A 24,279-nucleotide genomic window follows, 5' to 3' on the forward strand; every position below is an offset into this window, starting at 1 on the left:
GGTTTGCTTTGGAAATGAACAGATTTTAATCTGTCATTTTTGAAATTGCACCCAAGTATTGCATTTCAGACTCTTTGATTGACTATGAGGGCTAATCCATTTCTTCTAAGGGATTCTTGCCCACAGTAGTAGATATAATGGTCATCTGAATTAAATTCACCTGTTCCGGTCCCTTTTAATTCACTGATTCCTAAAGTGTCGATGTTCACTTCTGCCATCTCCTGTTTGTCCATTTCCAATTTACCTTGATTCTTGAACTTAACATTCCAGGTTCTTATGCAATATTGTTTTTTACAGCATCCTACTTTACTTCCATCACCAGTCACATCTACAACTGAGTGTTGTTTTCGCTTTGGCTCTCTCTCTTCATTCTTTCTGGAGTTATTTCTCCACTGTTTTCTGGTAGCATTGGGCACCTACCAACCCGGGGGTTCATCTTTAAGTGTCCTATCTTTTTGCCTTTTCATACTGTTCATGGGGATCTCAAGGAAGCCTACTGAAGTGCTTTCCCATTCCCTTCTCCAGTGGACCACGTTTTGTCAGAACTCTCCCCAATAACCCGTCTGTCTTGCGTGGCCCTACACCGCATGGCTTATAGTTTCATTGAGTTAGACAAAGCTGTGATCCTTGTGATTTGTTTGGTTAACTTTCTGTGATTGTGGTTTTCATCCTGTCTGCCCTCTGATGAGTAAGTATAAGAGGCTTGTGGAAGCATCCTGATGGGAGGGACTGGCTTATATCCTTTAGTGAAAGTGAAAGTGAAATTGTTAGCACTCAGTCATGTCCAGCTCTTTGTAACCCTAAGGACTGTAACCCGCCAGGCTCCTCTGTCCATGGAATTTTCTAGGCAAGAATATTGGAGTGGGTTGCCATTTCTTTCTCCAGGAGAATTTCCTTACCCAAGGATCAAATCCATGTCTCTTATATCTCCCACACTGGCAGGCAGGTTCTTCATCATCTGAGCCACCAGGAAAGCCCTTTGGTACATTGCTCCAAATTTTTGTTGTGATGAGACTAGGACCAAGTGAGATAAATAAGCTAACCTGACTTAGAGATATACTTTCAGAATTTTAAAAAGCAATTTTAATTATTATATAAACATAAAATCAGACATTTGGTAGAGACTGATAATTTTCTGGCTTCTGTGCATATTTTAATTGGGTCAACTTGAACTCTAAGGATAACAAGATCGATAGAATTTAGGAAAGCCTGGCTTGTCACTTGGATTTAAGTGTTGCTGGCTGTGCAGGACTTTTGTTCTCCTACTCTGCTATAGCAGAACAAAAGCTGCTAGTTTTTTTGTTTTTCCTTAGAATCCTGTCCCTCTGATTCTGATTGCCTGAACCTGACTCTAAACTGAAACCTGATATTGATACTATCTGCTGTGGGCTACTTCAGCCTCAGCACAAATTCTGCAGGATTAAAAGCAGAAAAAACTCAGATTATGGTATCACTGTAGATTCAGGACATGCCTGCATGGGGCCACAGAGTCTGAAAACATTATGGATGTTGGCTGGACTGCCTGGGTCACACACAGATGTCCACATGAAAGAGCTTATGTTCTAAGGGGACCATTTGAAATCAGGCTATATTACTGATACAAAAAGTAATTGCATTCCTAACCTATGATTTCTACCTCAAACTACAAGTCTGGGGAGGAATGCGAATTCTCTGCCCAGTCCTGGCCAAGTGGACTCTTGACCCCCTCTTGGGGTGGCTCACTGTTGTTGATTATATTTGCCTTACTGGATTGGTTGCAGTTTGCAACAACAGACGGATAAACTGACCCAACTTTCCTTGTCCTTCTCCTGGTACACGTACTTTAGTAAAGCAAGTTGATCATTAGCGCAGTTACCCCCAAAATGGATTAATTTTTTTCTAGATGCTCACTGGATACTTCATCAGGTTGGGGAAGGTTGTGAAAACCCATTTTTCAATTTTTCAAAATTCAAAACTTTCTCCTGACTGATTCCTGAACATGTCTTTCTAGCTAAAGCTATATAAAAATGTTTTACTATGAAAATATTTTTATTCCTCTGCATACAACTCTTCCTAATGAAATGTCTGGATTAGAATAGGTAATAATTTTAAAAATGTAATGTTACAATGATTTAAAAGGACACACTGATTTTGCAACAAGAGTGGAAAAAATAAAACCCCAGTAGGATCTGGAAGGCATATAGGGATGGGGGACAGGGAGTGGTGAATTAATCATCTTTGTTTTTCAAAACCCTTCCAGGAAGTCTTCCTCTCTTTCAGAAGGAAAACTCCTGTTGCATACTTTCCAAGCCACTGAGAAAGTTCTGAATTCAGACTGACCTGCTGAAATTTGATCACTCACAGTGGTATTGGCAACAGGACAATGTGGGTGGCCTCAGCTTCTCACTTTAATTCAAAACACACATGCTAAACTGGAACTGACTGCCTCCTTGCAGCCCCTCTGAAATCAAGGACTCACACTATAAATTTCCATCTGAACTAGAAATCCCATGGCTGGGGACTGCGGCAGTACTTTGTGTCCTGCTTGGGGTGCACTTATGATTGAACTGTGTCCTTGGGGGTTGTACTGTTTATGTTTATCCCCTGGTGGTTATGACACTGCCTCAGCTGGGAGGCATTTAGGTCAACTCCAATTTATTGGCCAGGGTTATTCTGTGCTTAAATTTATGCCTTAGGTCACCAAAGAAGATTCATACAGAAACTTGAGGAGGAAGATACCTGCTTTTTTTCAAAGTAGAGCTTTACAATTGGTGGGATTTTTTTTTTTTAATTTTCATTTTATATTGGAATACGATTAACAATGATGAGTTAGTTTCAGGTGTACAGCAAAGTGACCCAGTTATGTATGTATAAGTATCTATTCTTTCTCAAATTCTTTTCCCATTTAAGTTATTGTAGAATTTTGAGCAGAGTTCTCTGTGCTATACAGTAGGTCCTTGTTAGTTATCTGTTTTAAATATAGTAGTGTGTACAAGTCCATCCCTAATTCCCTGTCTATCCTCCTCCTCTCACCCTTTCCTCCACCCCCACCCAGTAACCAGAAGTTTGTTGTCTAAGTCTGTGAATGTTTCACTTTTGTTAAGAGGTTTACTTGTATCTTTTTTTAAAAGATTCTACCTGTAAATGATACCATATGATATTTATCTTTCTTTGTCTGACTTACTTCATTTAGTCTGATAACCTCCAGATCCATCTGTGTTGCTACAAATGGCATTATTTCATTCTTTTCAATGCCTGAGTAATATTCTGAGGCAGGAGATAAATGGATCCCACACCAAACGGCTGGAGTTGTCCCCTTGGGCAGATGCTCCAAGATGAAGAGGAGGAGGAACTAAGCCCTGCCCAGATAAGAGATGAAAGACCACATATTCTTCATTTTCAAAGACAAGGAGAACTTCTCCACTACACATGGGCAGAAAGGCTCCTTGAAGGTCAAAAAGGGAGAAGATACCACCCCGTAGTAGGTGATGTCAACCCATCCATAGGCCTCTCTGCTAGAATCCACCTTGGCTAAGAGATGCACATGCTCACATGGAAGGACCCTGAGATATATCAGATATGGACTCAAAACCAGGCAAAGCAAGATCATAGGCCAAAGGAAACCTGGAAGAAATGCCCCATATAATGATTCAAGCTACCTTGAGGGCATGACTTTCTGAGCCCACTTGTGTGTCTATCCACAAGTACTCTTTTTCCTAATAAGCACTTTGTTTACTACTTTCTATCTTGAAGTAGAAATTTGCTTTTGCAGAGCTCACAGGCCAGGACCTTGTCACTGGCCACTGATCCCTAGTGGTCTAGTGGTTAAGATTCAATACTCTCACTGCTATGGCCTGACTTCAATCTCTGGCTGGGGATTGAAATCTTGCTTCAAGCTGCTGCAGGTCAAGGCAACCTGAGATCAACTCCATTGCATGTATGTACCACATCATCTTTATTTATTCCTCTGTCAATGGACATTTAGGTTGCTTCATGTCCTGGTTATTGTAAACAGCACTGCAATGAACACTGGGGTTCTTATATCCTTTTGAACCACGTTTTTCTCTGAATATAGGCTCAGGAATGAGATTGTTGGATCATATGGTAGCTCTATTCTTAGTTTTAAAAGTAACCTCCAAATTTTTCTCCATAGTGGTTGTGCCAATTTATATTCTCACCAATAGTGTAGGAGAATTCCCTTTTCTCCATACTCTCTCCAACATTTATTTTTCATAGACTTTTTTTTTTTTCATAGACTTTTTGATGATGGCCATTCTGACTGGTGTGAGGTGATATTTCATCATAGTTTTGATTTGCAGTTCTCTAATACTTAGTGAGGAGAAGGCAATGGCAACCCACTCCAGTACTCTTGCCTGGAAAATCCCATGGGCAGAGGAGACTGGTAGGGTGCAGTCCATGGGGTCACTAAGAGTCGGACACGACTGAGCAACTTCACTTTCACTTCTCACTTTCATGCATTGGAGAAGGAAATGGCAACCCACTCTAGTGTTCTTGCCTGGAGAATCCCAGGGACAGGGGAGCCTGGTGGGCTGCTGTCTCTGGGGTCGCACAGAGTCGGACATGACTGAAGCGATTTAGCAGCAGCAGCAGCAGCAATACTTAGTGATGCTGAGCATCTTTTCATGTGTCTCTTGGCCATTTGTAAGTCTTCTTTGGAGAAATGTCTATTTAGGTCTTCCACTCATTAAAAAAAATTAATTTATTTATTTGGGGGCTAATTAGTTTACAATACTGTAGTGGTTTTTGCCATACATTGATATGAATCAGCCATGGGTGTACATGTGTCCCCCATCCTGAACACCCCTCCCACCTCCCTCCCCATCCCATCCCTCAGGGTCATCCCAGTGCACCAGCTCTGTCTCATGCATCAAACCTGGACTGGCGATCTATTTCACATATGGTAATATACATATTTCAGTGCTATTTTCTCAAATCACTCCACCTTTGCCTTCTCTCACAGAGTCCAAAATCTGTTCTTTACATCTGTGTCTCTTTTGCTGTCTTGCATATAGGGTCATCATTACCATCTTTCTAAATTTTATATACATGCATTAATATACTGTATTGGTGTTTTTCTTTCTGACTTACTTCACTCTGTGTATTAGGCTCCAGTTTCATCCACCTCATTTGAACTGATTCAAATGCATTCTTTTAATGGCTGAGTAATACTCCATTGTGTATATGTACCACAGCTTTCTTATCCATTCATCTGCTGATGGACATCTGGGTTGCTTCCATGTCCTAGCTGTTATAAACAGTGCTGCGATGAACATTGGGGTATACATGTCTCTTTCAATTCTGGTTTCCTTGGTGTGTATGCTCAGCAGTGGGATTGCTGGGTCGTATGGCAGTTCTATTTCTAGTATTTTAAGGAATCTCCACACTGTTCTCCATAGTGGCTGTACTAGTTTGCATTCCCACTAACAGTGTAAGAGGGTTCCCTTTTCTCCACACTGTCTCCAGCATTTACTGTTTGTAGACTTTTTTTATAACAGCTGTTCTGACTGGCGTGAGATGATAGCTCATTGTGGTTTTGATTTGCATTTCTCTGATAATGAGTGATGTTGAGCATCTTTTCCTGTGTTTGTTAGCCATCTGTATGTCTTCTTTGGAGAAATGTCTGTTTAGTTCTTCAGCCCATTTTTTGATTGGGTCGTTTATTTTTCTGGAATTGAGCTGCAGAAGCTGCTTGTATATTTTGGAGATTAATTCTTTGTCAGTTGCTTCATTTGCTATTATTTTCTCCCATTCTGAAGGCTGTCTTTTCACCTTGCTTATAGTTTCCTTCGTTGTGCAAAAGCTTTTAATTTTAATTAGGCCCCATTTGTTTATTTTTGCTTTTATTTCCAGTATTCTGGGAGGTGGGCCATAGAGGATCCTGCTGTGACTTATGTCAGAGAGTATTTTGTCTATGTTTTCCTCTAGGAGTTTTATAGTTTCTGGTCTTACATTTAGATATTTAATCCATTTTGAGTTTATTTTTGGGTGTAGTGTAAGAGTGTTCTAGTTTCATTATTTTACAAGTGGTTGACCAGTTTTCCCAGCACCACTTGTTAAAGAGATTGTCTTTTCTCCATCGTATATTCTTGCCTTCTTTGTCAACGATTATGTGTCCATAGGTGCGTGGCTTTATCTCTGGGCTTTCCATTTTGTTCCATTGATCTATTCTTCTCTCTTTGTGCCATTGCCATACTTTCTTGATGACTGTAGCTTTGTAATATAGTCTGAAGTCAGGCTGGTTGATTCCTCCCGTTCCATTCTTCTTTCTCAAGATTGCTTTGGCTATTCGAGGTTTTTTTGTATTTCCATATAAATTGTGAAATTATTTGTTCTAGTTCTCTGAAAAATACTGTTGGTAGCTTGATAGGGATTGCATTGAATCTATAGATTGCTTTGGGTAGTATACTCATTTTCACTATATTGATTCTTCCAACCCATGAACATGGTATATTTCTCCATCTATTTGTGTCATATTTGATTTCTTTCATTGGTGTTTTATAGTTTTCTATATATAGGTTTTTTGTTGGGTCATTTGTTTTCTTGATATTTTGCCACATGAATTGTTTGTGTTAAAGATTAATCCCTTGTCAGTCTCATTGTTTGCAAATATTTTCTCTCATTCTGTGGGTTGTCTTTTCATTTTGCTTATGGTTTCCTTTCCTGTACAAAAGCTTTTGAGTTTAATTAGGTCCATTTGTTTATTTTGTTTTTACTTTTAATCAGGTTTGTTTTAACTCATGACTGAGGAGGACATGACACAGATCAATAATGAAGCTTGGTCTTATTCTGCTGCAAGAGGTCCTATAATAAGTATTTTGTTATAAAGACAGTTTGGTGAAAGGCCAAGGGAATGCATTGTGCTGGAAAGAGTTAATATAGCAGGTCTGAGACATCATCCTTAGAAAGGCTTGTTTGTAAGACTCTAGGCTGATATCTGAGGATGTCCAATATGCTACTGGGGTAGAGCAGAGGGCAATTACTAATAACTCCAGAAAGAATGAAGAGACTGAGCAAAAGTAGAAAAAATGCTCAGTATGGATGTGTCTACTGGTGAAAGTAAAATCTGATACTGTAAAGAACAATATTGCATAGAAACCGGAAATGTTAGGTCCATGAATCAAGGTAAATTGGCTGTGGTCAAGCAGGAGATGGCAAGATTGAATATCCACATTTTAGGAATCAGTGAACTAAAATGGATGGGAATGGACAAATTTAATTCAGACAACCATTATATCTACTAATGTGGGCAAGAATCACTTGGAAGAAATGGAGTAGCCCTCATAGTCAACAAAAGAGTCTGAAATACAGTACTTGGGTTCAGTCTTAAAAATAACAGAAAATGATCTCCATTCATTTCCAAGGCAAGCTGTTCAACATAACAGTAATCGAAGTCTATGCTCCAATCACTGATGCCAAAGAAGCTAAAGTTGACCAGTTCTATGAAGACCTACAAGACCTTTTAGTTCAGTTCAGTTCAGTGGCTCAGTCGCGTCCAACTCTTTGCAACACCATGAACTGCATCATGCCAGGCCTCCTTGTCCATCACCAACTCCCAGAGTCCACCCAAACCCATGTCCATTGTGTCGGTGATGCCATCCAACCATCTCGTCCTCTGCCGTCCCCTACTCCTCCTCCCCTCAATCTTTTCCCAGCATCAGTCTTTTCAAATGAGTCAGCTCTCCACATCAGGTGGCCAAAGTATTGGAGTTTCAGCTTCAACATCAGTTCCTCCAATGAACACCCAGGACTTATTTCCTTTAGGATTGGACTGGTTGGATCTCCTTGCAGTCCAAGGGACTCTCAAGAGTCTTCTCCAACACTGCAGTTCAAAAGCATCTATTAACACCAAAAATGATGTTTTTTTTTTTCATAGGGAACTGGAATGCAAAAGTAAGAAGTCAAGAGATATCTGGAGTAACAGGCAAGTTTGGTCTTGGGGTACAAAATAAAGCAGGACAAAGGCTAACAGAGTTTTGTTACATACATACATCAAACTGAAGATGTATGTTGGGTCAACCAAAGGTGGTAGCAAGACCTGTGCAAGAGAATTGTATGAACTTGTCTTAAAATAGTAAAACTTTTGTTTGTGTAGGTTACTATATATCTTACCAAGGTAAAACTTGATTTTTAGAAAGAATATACTAGTGATTAATTAGGAGGTAACTGCCTCAATCCAGACAAGGGATGATATCCTTGACAAGGTGTAAGTAACAGAAATAGATAAGAAGGAAAAGGGGCAAGGGATTGCTATGGGATAAACCTGATAGAGTCACAGGCTGAGTCCAGAACATAACCAGAGATAGAACTGAGAACTGAGATGTGAGTGTGTCTTTTGGATGAAGACATGTTGTGCTGTGCTTAATTCAGTAGTTGTATTGTGGCCCCATTCTGTGCTATGGCCCACAAAGTGAGTGTATATTCCCAGTGTCCATCTCCCAGGGTAGCAGACCATCAGGAAAAGAAGCTAGAGTTCATCAGTTGAATCTACAAGCAGATCAATGCAGTTTTTTCTCTCTAGGACATCTCTCTTTGTCTTTGGATCTTGGCAGTCAATATGTGGTGAGGAAAAATATCTAGCTGTGGTCTCCAGTGGAAAAAGCAAAGATGGTACATGCTGCACAGAGCTTAAATGCTCAAATGAATTTAACCTGCAGGACCTGGAGACCTATCAAGTGCCAAAACTGAATGTCTTCTCTTTACTTTTGCTTTCTATGCACTTTCATCCTATTATACCCTTCACTTGTTAAAACTGTACTTAAGTATTCCAGCATTTACCAGCCTCTTTACAATAAGTACCCATAGAGGACACTTCTCTTGTAGATTTACTAGGCCATAGGCATGAATTTTCTATTTCTGTGGTCCACTCAGAAGTTTCAGTTAATTTTATTGCAGAATTTTTTGATAGTGTTCATTTTCCTCTTTGGAAAACGGTAGCAGATCTGACCACATGTATAAGTAAATATGTGACTTACCATAAAATAGTAGATCATTTATGAAGTTATACTCCCAGGATACTGACAAGTCCTTGAGAAGAGGCTCAGTACAGTTCACTCTCTCAGTCTGTCCAACTCTTTGTGACCTCATGGACTGCAGCACGCTAGGCTTTCATGACCATCACCAACTCCCAGAGCTCGCTAAAACTCATGTGCATTGAGTTGGTGACATGATTCAACCATCTCATCCACTGTTGTCCCCTTCTCCTCCTGCTTTCAATCTTTCCCAGCATCAGGGTCTTTTCCAATAAGTCAGTTCTTTGCATCAGGTGGCCAAAGTATTGGAGCTTCAGCTTCAGCATCAGTCCTTCCAATGAATATTCACTGATTTCCTTTAGGATTGAATGGCTTGATCTCCTTGCAGTCCCAGGGACTCTCAAGAGTCTTCTCCAATATCACAGTTCAAAAGCATCAATTCTTCAGCACTCAGCTTTCCTTATGGTCCAACTCTCACATCCATACATGACTACTGGAAAAACTGTAGCTTTTACTAGATGGAACTTTGTCAGCAAAGTAATGTCTTTCCTTTTTTAATATGCTGTCTAGGTTAGTCATAGCTTTTCTTCCAAGGAGCAAGCATCTTTTAATTTCATGGCTGCAGTCACCATCTGCAGTGATTTTGGAGCCCAAGAAAATAAAGTCTGTTACTGTTTCCAATGTTTCCTCATCTATTTGCAATGAAATGGTGGGACTGGATGCCATGATCTTAGTTTTCTGAATGTTGAGTTTTAAACCAATTTTTCCACTTTCCTCTTCCACCTTCATCAAGAGGTTCTTTGGTTCCTCTTTACTTTCTGCCATAGAGTGGGGTCATCTTCATATCTGAGCTTAAAATTTATATTCCTATTGGCAATCTTGATTTGAGCTTGTGCTTCATCAAGGCTGGCATTACACATGATGTACTCTGCCTATAAGTTAAATAAGCAGGGTGACAATATACAGCCTTCACGTAGTTCGTTTGCAATTTGCAAACCAGTTGCAAATTTGCAATTTGCAATTTGGAACCAGTCTGTTGTTCCATGTCTGGTTCTAACAGTTGCTTGTGGACCTGCATACACATTTCTCAGGAGGCAGGTAAGGTGGTCTGCTATTCCCATCTCTTGAAGAATTTTTCACAGTTTGTTGTGATCCACACAGTCAAAGGCTTTAGCATGATCAGTGAAGCAGAAGTAGATGGTTTCCTGAAATTCTATTGCTTTTTCTATGATCCAAAAGATGTTGGCAATTTGATCTCCACTTCCTCTGCCTTTTCTAAATCCAGCTTGAACTTCAGGAAGTTCTCAGCTCACGTACTGTTGTAGCCTAGCTGGAATAATTTTGAGCATTACTTTGCTAGTGTGTGAGATGAGTGCAATTGTGCAGTAGCTTGAACATTCTTTGGGATTGCCTTTCTTTGGAATTGGAATGAAAACTGACCTTTTCCAGTCTTGTGGCCACTGCTGAGTTTTCAAAATTCACTGGCATATTGAGTGAAGGACTTTTATAGCATCATCTTTTGTGATTTGAAATAGCTCAACTGGAATTCCATCACCTCCACTAGCTTTGTTCATAGTGATGCTTCCTAAGGCCCACTTGACTTTGCACTTTAGGATGTCTGGCTATAGGTGAGTTATCACACCATCGTGGTTATCTGAGTCATTAAGATCTTTTTTGTATAGCTCTTCTGTGTATTCTTGCCACCTCTTCTTAATATCTTCTGCTTCTGTTAGGTCCTTACTATTTCTGTCCTTTATTGTTCCCATCTTTTCATGAAATGTTCCCTTGGTATCTCCCATTCTCTTGAAGAGATTTCTAGTCTTTCCCATTCTATTGTATTCCTCTGTTTCTTTGCATTGGCCATTGAAGAAGACTTTCTTATCTATCCTTGCTATTCTTTGGAATTCTGCATTCAGATGGATTTATCTTCCCTTACTCCTTTGCCTTTTGCTTCTCTTCTCAACTATTTGTAAGGCCTCTTCAGACAACCGATTTGCCTTTTTGCATTTCTTCTTCTTGGGGACTGTGTTCATCACTGCCTCCTGTACACTGTTATGAACCTTGGTCCATAGTTCTTCAGGCACTCTGTCTATTAGATCTAATCCCTTGAATCTGTCACTTTCACTGTATAATCATAAGGGATTTGATTTAGGTATGCCTGAATTGTCTAGTGGTTTTCCCTACTTTCTTCAATTTAAGACTGAATTTTGCAATAAGGAGTTCATGATCTGAGTACAGTCAGCTCCTGGTATTGCTGACTGTATCGAGCTTCTCCATCTTCAGCTGCAAAGAATATAATCAATCTGACTTTGGTATTGACCATCTGGTGATGTCCATGTGTAGAGTCTTCTCTTGTGTTGTTGGAAGAGGGTATTTGCAATGACCAGAGCATTGTCTTGACAGAACTCTGTTAGCCTTTGCCCTACTTCACTTTGTACTCCAAGGCCAAACTTGCCTGTTATTCCTGGTATCTCTTGATGTCCTTTTATGCATTCCAGTCCCCTATGATAAAAAGGACATCTTTTTTTGGTGTTAGTTCTAGAACGTCATAGGAAATAGATGGGGAAATGGTGGAAACAGTATCAGACTTTGTTTTGGAGGGCTCCAAAATCACTGCAGATGGTGACTGCAGCCATGAAATTAAAAGATGCTCACTCCTTGGAAGGAAAGTTATGACCAACCTAGATAGCATACTAAAAAGCAGAGATATTACTTTGCCAACAAAGGTCCATCTAGTCAAGGCTATGGTTTTTCCAGTGGTCATGTATGGATGTGAGAGTTGGACTGTGAAGAAAGCTGAGCACTGAAGAATTGATGCTTTTGAACTGTGGTGTTGGAGAAGACTCTTGAGAGTCCCTTGGACTGCAAGGAGATCCAACCAGTCCATTCTAAAGAAGATCAGTCCTGGGTGTTCTTTGGAAGGAATGATGCTAAAGCTGAAACTCCAGTACTTTGGCCACCTCATGTGAAGAGTTGACTCATTGGAAAAGACTCTGATTCTGGGAGGGATTGGGGGCAGGAGGAGAAGGGGATGACAGAGGATGAGATGGCTGGATGGCATCACTGACTCGATGAACATGAGTTTGGGTGAACTCCGGGAGTTGGTGATGGACAGGGAGGCCTGGCATGCTGCAATTCATGGGATTGCAAAGAGCTGGACACGACTGAGTGACTGAACTGAACTGAACTAGAAGGTCTTGTAGGTCATCATAGAACCATTCAACTTCAGCTTCTTTGGTATTAGTGTTTGGGGCATAAACTTGGATTACTGTGATATTGAATGGTTTGCCTTAGAAACAAACAGAGATCATTTTGTCGTTTGCAAGACTGCACCCAAGTACTGCATTTAGGACTCTTTGGTTGACTATGAGGGCTACTCCATTTCTTCTAAGGGATTCTTGCCCACAGTAGTAGATGTAATGGTCATCTGAATTAAATTTGCCCCTTCCAGTCCATTTTAGTTCATTGAGTCCTAAAATGCTGATGTTTACTCTTGCCTTCTGTTTGACCGTTTCCAATTTGCATTGATTCATAGACCTAACATTCCTGGTTCCTGTGCGATATTGAGAAGAGGCTACACACAACCATATTTATCCTATGTGATATTCCAGGGTCATATGCAGTATTAAGAAGAGGCTACATACACCCCAAAAATACTGATCATTTTTCCCAGAAAAGAAAGTGAAGTCCTTTAATACACATATTCACACACATGTACACATACACATTTATAAAAAATGAGAAAAAAATACTCATAACAATTGTAGCCCATATTTATATTTATTATATCCCATAACAATTATAGCCCTAATTTCTATAGCTATAATGGTCTATAATGGTCATATCTGGTATTTATAACTACCTTATTCCACTACCCTTTGTTTATTCCTTTTATTTACAGAAAGTGCCTCAGCTAACTGTGGTTCTTCCAAAGCTAAATTCCTGAAAGTTCTGAACTATTAGTAGTTCTGACTGAATTAGGTCATTATAATTTTCCATTGACTTTAATCTCAGGACCTAATAGTACTAATTGATCAGGTAAAGGATTTCATTATCTAGACACACATTGATCTGAAGTATACACAGCTTCCTGGAAAGCTTTGTCCCAGCCCAATAAGCTATTGCCACCTACCTGGTAATAGCTGAATCTTCAAAAGGCTATTCTATTGTTCTGTAAAGCCAGCTGATTCAGGATGGTGGGGAACATGGTAAGAATAGCGAATTCCATGAGCATGGACCCTTTGCCATGCTTGAATTGATGCAAAATGTGTTCTTTTATCTAAAGCAATGCCGTATGGAATACCATGATGTTGGATATGGCATTCTATAAGAAGTTTTGCAAGTCAGACATGCTGTATCTACAGTATGTATCTATTTCAAAATAAGCTTCTCTTCCATTATAGAAGCAGTCCAATGTAATCAACCTCCCATCAGATGGTTGACTGATCACCCCAGGAAATGCTGCCATACTGGGGACACTGTTGGTCTCTGCTGCTTGCAGATGTACCACCCAGCAATAGCTGTCGCCAGGTTGGACTTGGTTAGTGGAAGTCCAGCAAGTGTGTAACCTCAATTTCTGTCACCATGGCCATTTTTTCACAAACCCATTGGGCAATGACAGGAGTGGCTGGACTAAGAGACTGATTGGTATCTACAGAAGAGGCCATCCAACCACTCGATTATCAAAATCCTTCACAGCTGAGGTCACTCTTTGATAAGCATTCACACGGGACTCTAAATAAGATCTTCACATTTTTCTCCAATTCAATGAAGTCACTCCTCATACTGCTTCTCTAGAGCTCCTTCTCACCAGTTTCCCAATCACGTTCCTTCCAATCTCTGACCAGGTAACACTCAGTTCATGATGGGGAGTTCAGGTCTCCTGGTGGCTCCTGATTAAGTTTTCAGTCTCTCTACTAAGGCCCAGTAGCAAATAAAGAGCTGTATCTCAAAAAGAGGGCAGTAATCCACAGAGGGTGGCAGGGCTTTGTTTGAAAATCCTAAAATTCTGTGCTGTGATCCACTTGTAGGGGACTTGTCAAAGGCACCAAACAGCATCTCTATCTGCTGTTGGCGCTTCAAGCACCATTGGATCTGCTGGATCATCTGGCCCAAATGGCAGTGCAGTTTGTACAGCAGACTGGATCTGTTGCAGAGCCTTCTCTTGGTCTGGGCCCCACCCCAAACTAACAGGTTTTTGGAGCACTTAGTAAATGGGTTGGAGTAGCACACACAAATGAACATACTGACAAAAATCCAGAGGCCCATTAGGGACTGTATCTTGTTTTGGACTGTAGGAAAGACCAAATATGACATCTTATCCTTTACCTTAGAAGGGCTACAAAGACATGCTTAGCATTACTGGACCTCTTGAAATTTCACTGAGGTAGAATGCTTCCTGATATCAGATTTATTTCCCTCCCTCTGATAAGCAAATATCTTACTTAGTAAGTCTAGAATAGTTGTTGTTACTTCTTGCTCAGTAGGTCCAATAAACATAATGTCATCAGTATCAGGTGACCAATGTGATGTCTTAATGAAGAGAAAGACGATTAAGATCCCTGTGAACTAAGTTATGACATAGGGCTGGAGAATTGATATATCCTTGAGGGAGGACCATGAAGGTATATTGCTGGCCTTCCCAGCTGGTCTTCCCTGGTGGCTCAGATGGTAAAGAATCTGTCTGCAATATAGGAGACTGGAGTTTGATCCCTGGGTCAGATAGATCCCCTGGAGAAGGGAGTGGCAACCCTCTCCAGTATTCTTGCCTGGAGAATTCCATGGACAGAGGAGCCTGGTAGGCTACAGGCTATGGGGTTGCAAAGAATCAGATATGACTGAGCAACTTTCACTTTTAGTGTAATGACAGGTATGGAGAAAAAACAAACAGACACATTTGCCAGTTCAATAGCTGTGAACCAGATACCAGAGGACGTGTTAATTTTTTTAAGCAATGAAACCACATCTGTTAAATCTGCTTTGGAATCATCACTTGGGTAAGCTTAGCATAATCCACTGTCATCCTTCAAGATCTGTTTTCTTCACAGATCAATTAGGTGAGATGAATGGGGATGAAGTGAAAAACCAAAAATTTTGCATCTTTCATCTTTCATGTCCGTGATGGTGGCATTAAATCTCAGCAATCCTTCCAGGAATGTGTCATTGCTTTTGGTTTACTATTTTTCTGAGCAGAGGCAGCTTTGGTGGTTTCTACTGGTGGTTTCTTTTGTGGTCTTTGCCACTATAATGATCTTCACTCAGGAGACAATATAGTAATTCTGCCAGTTGTTATTCCAATGATCCATTCCAGGGCTGGGGAAATAGCCAACAGGGTGAGTTTGAGGACCCACTGGACTCAAGATGAGATGGAGATGAGCTGAAGTCCTGTTGATCATCTGACATCCATAAGCCAATATAAGCCATAAGACAATATCACCAAAGAGATATTGTCATTTTGATAAAAGGCCATAGGTCCCTTTATGGGAAAAGGTTAACGATATAATGTTTTGGCAAAGTAGCAGGGTCCTTCCTCAACTTTCCTTTCCTTCAAAGGGTTATGTAGTCTGTAAACTGGCTCAAGTCTGGGACTTGATTGAGAGACCATGACTCTATTTTTTTTCTTTCTTTAAATTTAAGTTAGAATTTTGTTCCCTTGATTTAGAGCTCTTTTGCTTACACAGATCAAGTATAGATTGCCCATCTTGTCTTAGTCCAGTAGTACTGCTATAACCAAATACTACATACTGGGTGGCTTATAAACAACAGAAATTTATTTTTCAGATTTTAGGGCTGGAAACCCAAAATCAGGGTGTCAGCATGTTGGGTTCTGGAGAAGGCCTTCTTGTTGGTAGCAGAGTGCAGGCTTCTCTCTGTACCCTCATTTGGTGGAAGGGGCAAAAGATCTCTCTGTAGACATTTTTATAATGGCACTAATCCCAATTAGGTCTGCCCTCAAGACCTAATTACTCCTAAAGGCCCCACCTCCCAATACCATCACCTTGGGGTTAGGTTTCAATATAAGAATTTTGATGGGAAACAAACATTGAGACAATAGTGACCATGGTCAACGTGCCAATGTCATAGGTCTCTGCAAGCCACTCTATTCTGATTGCTGCTTTGACTCTTCTGTCTGTTATAGTAACCATGTCTGTCTCACCTTTGATTATTTGGTGCTGCTACCCTGGGATCCAATTATCTCCCATTGCTTGTAGGTTTCCAATTCAGTGGCAGCAGCTCCCACTATAATCTGACCTCCAGAGAAGACCTTTGTGCTCTTCAAAGGTTTTAGGGCTCCCTTCACAAATTTATTGCTTGCAGTTGTCATGAAAAAATGTGTCCTCTGGACACTTCTGATATGAATGGGCAGGTCTACCATGATGAATCCATCCTAGAATTCAAATTTCTCTACGGATTTGGATCTCTTCCTCTGTAGTATATGGGCTTCCCTTGTGGCTCAGATGGCAAAGAATCCACCTGCAATGCAGGAGACCTGGGTTTGATCCCTGAGTTGGGAAGATCCCCTGGAGGAGGAAATGTCAACCCACTCAAGTTTTCTTTCCTGGAGAATCCCCATAGACAGAGGAGCCGGGCAGGCTACAGTCCATGGGGTCACAAAGAGTTGACAAAGCACACACTCTCTAATATATGAAAGCAGTTCTGGCACCTAGGTATGATGTTGGTTCTTGTTTTAGTCAACTAGTCAAATTGTCAGAGCCCCTTTTATTCCTCTAAGCTGGAACACCAAATCCAGAATCCAGTAATTTAGCTTGAATCAACTTTATGTTCTATTATTTCATATCCTTAATATTCATCTTTCTCAAAAACAAGAAACTTTTTGAATGAAATGACTTGTCTATATCAAATAGGTCCAATTGGTCCAGTGTATTGTTTAAGGCTTGTGTATCCTTATTAATTTTCTGTCCAGATGATCTGTCCATTGCTGTGAGTAGGGTGTTAATCCCCCCACTATTATTGTGTTACTGTCAATTTCCCCTGTAACAGTTGTTAGCATTTGCCTTGTATATTGAAGTGCTTCTATGTTGGGTGCACATATTTTTATAATTGTTATATCTTCTTCTTGAATTGATCCCTTAATCATTATGTTGTGTCCTTCCTTGTCTCTTGTAATGGTCTTTATTTTAACACTGATTTTATCTGATATGAGTATTACTACTCTCACTTTCTTTTGATTTTCATTTGCATGTAATATCTTTTTCCAGCTCTTCACTTTCAGTCTGTATGTGTCCCTAGATCTGAGGTGGGTCCCTTGTAGACAGCACATGAGGGGGTCTTTTTTTTTTAATCCATTCAGCCAATCTGTGTCTTTTGGTTGGAACATTTAGCCCATTTGCATTTAAGGCAATTATTGATATGTATGATCCTATTACCATTTGGTTTATTATTTCAGGTTTGTTTTTATAAGCTTTTTCTTTCTCTTCTGTTTCCTATCTAGAGAAAGTCTTATAGCATTTGTTGTAGAGCTGGTTTGGTGGTGCTAAATTCTCTTAACATTTTCTTGTCTGTAAAGATTTTTGGTTTCTCCCCTGAATGTGAATGAGATCCTTGCTGAATAGAGTAATCTTGGTGGTATGTTTTTCTCTTTCATTACTTCAAGTATATATTGTTACTCTTTTCTGGCTGCAGAGTTTCTGTTGAAAGAGCAGCAGTTAGTCTTATGGGGATGCCCTTGTATGTTATTGTTGCTTTTTCCTTGCTATTTTTTAAAAAAACATTTATTTAATTAATTAATTTATTTATTTGACTGTGCCAGGTCTTAGTTGCAGCACACAGCATCTTCAATCTTCACTGTGGCATGCAAACTCTTAGTTGCAGCATCTGGGATCTAATTCCCTGACCAGGGATTGAACCCAAGCCCCCTGCTTTGGGAGCACAGTCTTAGCCACTGGACCACAGAAAAGTTCCTCCCTTGCTGCTTTTAGTATTTGTTCTTTGTGTTTAATTTTTGTTCGTTTGATTAATACGTGTCTTGGTGTGTTTCTTCTTGGGTTTATCTCATATGGACTCTCTGGGGTCCTGGTCTTAGGTGGCTATTTCCTTTCCCATTTTAGGTAAGTTTTATTTACAATCTCTTCAAATACTTTCTTATACCCTTTCCTTTTGTCTTCTTCTGTGATCCCTATGATTCAAATGTTGTTGCACTTAATATTGTCCCAGAGACTGTCTCTGAGACTGTCCTCACTTTTATATGGCTTTTTCTTTATTCTACTTTGTTTCAGTTATATCTACCATTGTATCTTCCAGCTCACTTATCTGTTCTTCTGCCTCAGTTATTCTGCTGTTGGTTCACTGTAACGTATTTTTTTTTAATCTCAGTTATTGTATTGTTCATTGCTGATTGTCTATTCTTTAATTTTTCCAGATACTTGTTAAACATTTCTTGCATCTTCTCAATCTATGCCTCTAGTCTATTTATCTATGCCTCCATTTTATTTTCAAGATTTTGAATCATTTTTGCTATCATTACTCTGAATTCTTTTTCAGATAGACTGCCTATTTCCTCTTCATTCATTTGGCCTTGTGGGTTTTTAACTATGTTTCTTCATCTGCTGCATGTTTCTCTGTCTTTTCATTTGGTTTAACTTGCTGTGTTTATGGTCTCCTTTCTTCAGGCTAGATGGTTATAGTTCTCAATTGTGGAGTCTTCCCCCATGAATGGGATTGGACCAGTGTCTTGTGAAGATATCCTGGATGGGGGACTTATGCCTATGTTCTGGTGAATGGAGCTGGCTCTTGTCTCTCTGAAGAGCAGTGTCGTGTCCAGCAGTGTGTTTTGGGTTGTCTATGGGTTTGGTATGGTTTTGGGTAGCCTGTCTGCTAATGTGCAGGGCTGTGTTCCTATTTTTGTGAGGAAGTGTCATGGGGTGTTCCGCACTGGAGCTTGCTGGCCTTTGGGCTGGGCCTGGTCTTGGTGCTGAGGTGGATGCTTTTGGGATGGCTCACTGATTAATTTCCAGGGTGTCGAGAGTTCTCTGGTGGTTCAAAGTCCTGGACTTGGGTCTCCCACTTCAGGAGTTCAGGCTCAGTCCCTTACTATAGCACCAACACTTCACAGGCCACACATCACAGAAGACAAAACCCCAAGATTATTGGTGAAAGCAACACTCAGTAGCCCAGAATACCCAAAGAAACTCATACCAAAGTCCTCCAATATTTCTAGGAATGTCTCTGGGCCTGTTGTGTGTAGTGTGGGGTCAGCTTAGTCTCAGATCTGGCCTTGCTCCAGCTTTTACTTGCTCCAAAAGTCCACAGTTGCCCCTAAAGTCCATAGTCTTAGGTTAAATTGTGGGGATTTAATCCACTGCACCTGTGGCTTTAGGTGCTAATTCCCCTTCTCTTCTCCAATCACTTAGACCCTTGCATTCTGCTTTGGTTTTGGGCCCAGCTCTGCTTCTGGGTGTCCCTCTGGTGTCTGTTCCCCACCCACACAAAGGGGAAAGGCCGAAGCTTATTACGGCTCACTTGCTCACTTGGGCTCAGGAGAGAGAGGGGTAAGGCATCCACACTTTGGATGTACTGGGGAATGCCTGTGATGTTAGAGACTTGCCGTTACAGTCTGAGGTACATCATGCACTCTCCTAGAGGTTTTGGCCCCAGGTAGTGGGTCCCTCGGAGAAGGCAATGGCACCCCACTCCAATACTCTTGCCTGGCAAATCCCATGGATGGAGGAGCCTGGTAGGCTGCAGTCTATGGGATCGCTAAGAGTCGGACATGACTGAGCAACTTCTCTTTCACTTTTCACTTTCATGCATTGGAGAAGGAAATGGCAACCCACTCCAATGTTCTTGCCTGGAGAATCCCAGGGACAGGGGAGCCTGGTGGGCTGCCGTCTCTGGGGTCGCACAGAGTCGGACACGATTGAAGCAACTTAGCAGCAGCAGCAACAGTGGGTCCCTAGCAAAAGCCAAGTTGGTTAGACTCCTAGCAAGATGTAGGTAGTAATCTGTGCCTACTCACAGCCTGGTGGCAGCTGCCACCTCTGGGGTTGGGACTGCCGCAGCAGTGTTTTGTCTGCTGCCTCAGGCACTTTCCCTGGCTTTGGTAGTGGCTAGTGGTTTACATTTCCCTCTCTGGGATCATAAACTGCAGTTGTGTCTAATTCCACCACTGGTGCTCCTACCGGTTTTGCTGGTTTTGGCAGCATTTCCCCCTTTGGGATCATAAACTGCAGTGGCATTTAATCCTGCTGCTGCGCTCCTACCAGTTTTGCTGGGTTTGTCAGCCATGTGTGGAATTAGAATGTCCCAGTGACTATGATATCTTGCCTCTTTGGGACGCCTAATATTTTATCTGGACTCCATCATCTCTGTTGTACTAGCCACTTCAGAGTATTCTCATAGCAGCCAGCTCCAGTCCTTTCCCTCAGGTCCAACACTTGAGCCTGAGCCTTGCCACCCTGGCCTCCACTGCTGGAGCAAGTGCACCACTCACTCCTCGGTTAGGATGTGCTTGCTGTTCAGCAATGATCTCTGTGGTAAATTATTTTCATTTTGTCTTCCAAGTACCTTCTATTGTGCTCCCCACTGAGGTTCCTAAGCTCCCTTCTGTCCTCACCTATGAGGGAGTTTCTGAGAGCATGGAAAACTTTCCTCCTTCATAACTCCCTCCCCAGGGTTCAGGTCCCCTTGCTGAAATTCTGTTTCTTTTTTTATCTTTACCTTTTGCCTACCTCATTCTAAGGAAATTGGCTAGCCTTTTTGGAAGTCTAGGGTCTTCTGCCAATGTCCCTAAGGTGTTCTGTATGAGTTGTTCCATATCTAGATAAAATTTTCATGTATTTGTGGGGAGGAAGGTTATCTCCCTGTCTTATTCCTCTATCATCTTGGAAATTCTTCCATCTGTTTCTGATTTTAGAGGAAAAGCTTTCAGCTTTTCTTAGTTGAGTATGATATAAGCTATGGTTTGTCATACATAGACATTATTATGTTGAAGTATGTTTCCTCTATAGTAATTTTGATGATAGGTATTTTTTTTTTTTAATCAGGAATGGGTGCTGAATTTTGCCAAAAGCTTTTTCCGCATCTATTGAGAGGACCATTTGGTTTTTATTCTACAACTTGTTGATGTGGTGTATCATACTGATTGATTTGCAGGTATTGAAAAATCTTTGACTCTCTAGGATAAATCTCATTTGTTCATGGTGTATGATCCTCTCAATATGTAGTTGGATTTGGTTTGCTAGTATTTTGTTGAAGATTTTTTTGTCTATGTTCATCAATGATATTGGCCTGTAATTTTCTTTTAAAAAATAATTTTATTTATTTACATTTTTGGCTGTGCTGGGTCTTCGTTTCTGCATGGACTTTTCTCTAGTTGTGGAGAGCAGGGAAGGCGGCTACTCTCTCATTGTGATGCACAGGCTTTTCATTGCAGTAGCTTCCCTTGTTGTGGATCATAGGCTCTAGGCACACAGACTTCAGTAATTCCTGTACATGGGCTTAGCTGTGACTCCCAGCCTCTAGAGCACAGGCTCAGTAGTTGTGGCCCATGGGCTTAGTTGCTTCATGGCAAGTGGGATCTTCCCAGATCAGGGATCAAACCTGTATCTCCTGCATTGGTAGGTGGATTCTTTACCACTTAGCCACCAGGGAAACCCTGTATTTTCTTCTTTTTGTGATATATTTTTCTGGTTTTGGTACTAGGGTGATGGTGGCCTTGAAGAATGAGCTTGGGAGTGTTTCTTCCTCTGCAATTTTTGGGAAGAATTTCAGATGCTTACTCTTCTGTAAATATTTGAAAGAATTTGCCTGTGAAGCTATCTGATGTCAGACTTCTGTTTGTTTGAAAATTTTAATCAGAATATACATTTCTTCAAGTGTACATGGAACATTCTCCAGGATGGATAACATCAATTCAGTTCAGTTCAGTCCAGTCTGTCAGTCGTGTCCAATTCTTTGCGACCCCATGAACCGCAGCCCCCCAGGCTTCCTTGTTCATCACCAACTCCTGGAGTCTACCCAAACCCATGTCCATTGAGTCAGTGATGCAATCCAATCACCTCATCCTCTGTCATCCCCTTCTCCTCCTGCCCTCAATCTTTCCCAGCATCAGGGTCTTTTCCAATGAGTCAGCTCTTTGCATCAGGTGGCCAAAATATTGGAGTTTCAGCTTCAGCATCAGTCCTTCCAATGGTTCGGTTCAGTTCAGTTCAGTCACTCAGTTGTGTCTGACCTTCCAATGGTAGAAGACAAAATAAATCTCAAAAAATTTAAGAGGATAGGAATTATATCAAACGCTCTTTTTCTTCCTCTTCTTCTTTTTTAAATCACAATGGTATTAAAGAAGAAATCAATAACAGGAGAAAATGCAAGCAAAGCACAAACACATAGAGAATAAACAATGTGCTACTAAAAACCAATGGCTCAATAAAGAAATCAAAGAAGAAATTAGAAAATACCTCGAGACACATTGAAATGGAAACACAACTTTCCATATTATGTAAGATGCAGCAAAAGCAGTTCTAAGAGGTAAATTTATGATAATACAGGCCTACCTCAAGAAACAAACAAAAATAATCTCAAGTAAGTAACCTAATCTGTCATCTAAAAAATTAGAAAAATAACAATTAAGAAAGCCCAAAGTCAACAGTCAGGAAGAAGGAAATAATAAATATCATAAAGGATATAAATAAAGTATGAGTACCCTCCCTTGGTCAAAAAAATGCAATAGAAAATATCAATAAAACAAATAGCAATGATTCTAGCTGAGTCTTTAAAAGAATAAACAAAATTGATAATTTTCTGGCCAGGCTTACCAGGAAGAAAAGAGAGGGGATTAAAAATAAACAAATTAAGAAATGAAAAGAAATAATAAACAATACCACAGAGATACCAAAAAAAAAAAAAAAAAAAACCCTAAGAAGATACTGTAACAGTTATATGCCAAAACACTGGACAGTGTAGGAGAAATGGACAAGTTTCTAGTAAAATACACAGCTTACCATGCTGAATTAAAAAGAAATAGACAATGTGAACAGATAAATAGCTAGTAGTAAATTAGAATTTGTTAAAAAAAACTTAATAATAATAAAAAGCTCACAGAAAACAAAAGTTCAGGAACAGATAGCTTCACAGGGGAATCCTGTCAAACATATAAAGGAAAGATAATGACTATCCTCCTCAAACTATTCCCCAAAATTGAAGAGGATGGAACTCTTCAGACAGAGGGCATACAGGGAAACTATATCAACATAATGGGGCTTCCCAGGTGGTGCTAGTGATAAAGAACTTGGCTGCCAATGCAGGAGACATAAGAGATGTGGGTTCAATCCCTGTGTCAGGAAGATCTGCTGGAGGAGAGCATGGCAACCCACTCCAGTATTCTTGCCTGGTGAATCCCATGGACAGAAGAGCCTGATGGGCTATGGCCATAGAGTTGCAAAGAGTCAGACATGACTGAAGTGACTTAACAAGCATGCCTTTTAATGCAATATAGGTCATAGGACAAAACCACAACAAACATCATTCTCAATGATGAAAAACTGAAAGTATTTCCTCTAAGAAATGAACAAGGCAAGGATATACACTCTTGACAGTATTATTCAACATAGTTTTGGAAGTCCTAGCTTTGGCAGTCAGAGAAAAAAATAAAAGAAATTCAAGTTGGAAAAGAAGTAAAACTGTCACTGCTTTCAAATGACATAATACTATACATAGAAATTGTAAAGATGCTCCTAGAAAACTACTAGAGCTCACTGAGTTTGGTAATGTAGGATACAAAATACACAAAATTCTCCTGCATTGCTATAGTCTAACAACAAAAGATCAGAAATAGAAATCAAAGAAAAATCCTACTCATGATCACATTAAAAAGAATAAAATATCAAGAAATAAACCTATCAAAGAGACAAAAACCTGTCCTCAGAAAACTATAAGATACTGATGAAAGAAATAAAAGATGACAGAAACAGATAGAGAGATACAGTATGTTCTTGGATTGGAAGAATCAACATTGTGAAAATGATGGTACTACCCAAAGAAATCTAGTTTCAGTGCCGGTGCTAAGCTGCTAAGTCACTTCAGTCGTGTCTGACTCTGTGCGACCCCAGAGACCGCAGCCAACCAGGCTCTGCCATCCCTGGGATTCTCCAGGCATGAACACTGGAGTGGGTTGCCATTTCCTTTTCCAATGCATGAAAGTGAAAAGTGAAAGTGAAGTCACTCTCATGTCTGACTCTTAGTGACCCCATGGACTGCAGCCTACCAGGCTCCTCCATCCATGGGATTTGCCAGGCAAGAGTACTGGAGTGGGTTGCCATTGCCTTCTCTACAAGCCCTATCAAATTACCAGTAA

This window comes from Budorcas taxicolor, chromosome 8, assembly GCF_023091745.1.
Source record: "Budorcas taxicolor isolate Tak-1 chromosome 8, Takin1.1, whole genome shotgun sequence".
Classification (NCBI taxonomy): Eukaryota; Metazoa; Chordata; class Mammalia; order Artiodactyla; family Bovidae; genus Budorcas; species Budorcas taxicolor.